The sequence below is a fragment of the Aplysia californica genome, unplaced genomic scaffold (genome assembly GCF_000002075.1).
Source record: "Aplysia californica isolate F4 #8 unplaced genomic scaffold, AplCal3.0 scaffold00937, whole genome shotgun sequence".
NCBI lineage: Eukaryota > Metazoa > Mollusca > Gastropoda > Aplysiida > Aplysiidae > Aplysia > Aplysia californica.
This window is the reverse complement of record NW_004798207.1, coordinates 199,777-202,583: the sequence shown is the minus strand read 5'-3', so window position 1 is coordinate 202,583 and position 2,807 is coordinate 199,777.

Genomic DNA, 2,807 nt, shown 5'->3' with positions numbered 1-2,807 from the left:
AGATAGATCTAGATGAAACTAAAAAATAATATGATTGTCATCAACGATTATCATTAGATAGGTGTGGCAAAGACAGATATCGATAATAGGTTTCTGGGACACATTGCTATTTGTCCATTCAAAATTATCGTTATCGCTGACAAAATGAACTTAAATACACCAAGTAATTCACATTTGCGACAGTCATTGTAATGTTAATGCATTCTTTTATAATATCAGAGCATTTTCGACATAAAATAGGACAAAAATCTAACAACTAAAGAACATGCACCTCACTTACCAGAATGCGTGAAAAGAAAAGGAAGATGTATGCCAGGTAACGGAACAGTTTCTAGCGTCAGAGGTTTGTTCAAAGGCCTGTTGCATTTGGGACTATGAGACGAGGCTACAAGTTACCGCTGTTAATTAAAAAAAAGAAAAACAAACAACTACAAACAAACAATACAAAACAGACCTGAATCATCTTATATATCACTATTCCTCACAATGCATAATCCTAGTCAATAATCCTGAATAAAATAAATGAACACAATGTTCGTATTTGTTATAATCTGTTATATTAATAACAATAACAACAATTTATTATATGAGGTAAGTACAAAAAATCGATCTAACGTACACTGTATCAAATTTATAATGTATTTATTCTAATTGGGACGACTATGTTCATTATTATAGTAGCTAGTTATATTTTTATTCAGCCCACCTAAAGAAGGAATTTGCGTGAAAATACTGCTTCTCGAGGATGGGAAAGGTAGGAAAGTGAAAAATAAATAAATAAGGGAATCTTAAGTCCAATCAAGAATATTAACCCTATCCGTATGCCCTGGGGTCATTTTGTGCCCCGGGGTTGTACTCTTCACATTTTAGAATATTTCTACTACGAAGACGAAGATCTCTTTAGAAACTTTCAGTATTTCTCAAAAAATAAATTGACAGACTGCTGGGACTAAATAATAAATTGTACGGATCGGATTAACCAGTAAAATTCCTCTTTCGAAAGTGGTGGCACTGAGCTCCTCGCGTCATATGGATACGATAGTAAAACACGACGTACGGATAGGGTTAAGCATATTTCCTAAATGTATTTTTAATTTAAGGTGAAAACCTAAACAACAATAGATTCAAATTTAAATGCGAAACATCGCAATTTCTTTAATAGAAGCATGTACATGGCAAATCTGGCTCATTAAAATGAGGTACCAAGATTAATTACAAAATTATAGATAATTGTAGGCACAGAGTTATAAAAAAAATACACAAAAGACAAGAAGAGCAACAACAGAAAAACAGACAGACAAACTAAATTCGAATGATTGGCTAGGTAGCCGTTGCATACAACGCACTGCCAGAAGTGTCAAGCCAATTCGGCAACATGAGAAGTATGAGGGTTGACAGTTTCCTGTACACGGGGTACGAGAAAAGAATTTATTTTTAAGCATTATCTCCCTTTGATCCTTCGAATTTTATTTCGCCGAAAAACTTTGACGAATTCATTAAAATTATTAACCAGGAACGTTATACAAAGCAAAAATAAGTACTTTTTTTACGTGATAAGCTGTAACAGAGACATTTTTTGGTTTTATTCTATCAAAAGTCTTGATCTGATTTAGTGTTGTTGGTCTAATAAGAATGTAACCAACTGCCGACGTCTCATGGTTGCAGCACGATAAATGCATAAGTAAGAGAGTGATCATTCTTGTACCTATACTATAGGCCTAGATAATAATATTATGTATTCTAACGCACATTAAACAATGTACAATGTATTGGTACATTGTTACACGAACGCCTACCCTCCCCAAGCCCTCTATTTTTCTGCCAGAGATGAGAATCTACAGAAACTGCAGGGTATAATCCACGAACAAACTCTTTCCACCTGTCTCTATCCTGGGCTAGCCTCTTGATGTTATTCCCTGTTTTCCCACTTTTCTGTTATCAATTTATGTGATTCCTCTCCTTGTTCCACGTGGTCTTCCCCTTGATCTTTTACCCTGTGGATTCCTTTTTTTCTTTGGTCTATTTGTTACAGTTTTTATAATGCCTCTCGACAATGGTTAACACTAAGTCGAATCGAAAAATACAGCAATGTTTTTTTTTTTTCATTTATAAACAATACATGTACTAATGAAGATCTAGAACATTTCTATAGCACCCACTCCCGTGTGAATAATAATAATAATAATAATGAAGATCATTTCTATAGCGCCCACTCCCGTGTAAACACAGCTCTAGGCGCTTTACATAAATGCATGTAAGAAAAATATTCATGCATGCGACACACACACACACTCACACACACACACTCATATACACACAAACGCACACACATATACATATACACACACACAAACACACGCATACACACTCACGAACACATAATACGCACACATGTATGCCAAACACACACACACATACACTCTCTCTCTCACACACACACACACACACACACCCACACACACACACACACACACACACACACACACACACACACACACGTACACACACACACACACACACACACACACACACACACACATCTACTTGCTTCACACGCACACGATTACACATCGTCACGAAATGAGAATAAAATAATATATACACTGCAATTCACAAAATACATAAATGGATACATAGACATTTACATAACACTGTATCGAACATGAATCTACTGACTTAAAAAGGATGTCATTAAATGTGTCTTTAAAGATTTTTTTTTTTTAATTTAGACTCAGATGTTGTATGTCTCAAGGGTTGGGGAAGAGAGTTCCAAACTGACGGAGCAAGGTGGGCGAACGATCTTTCGG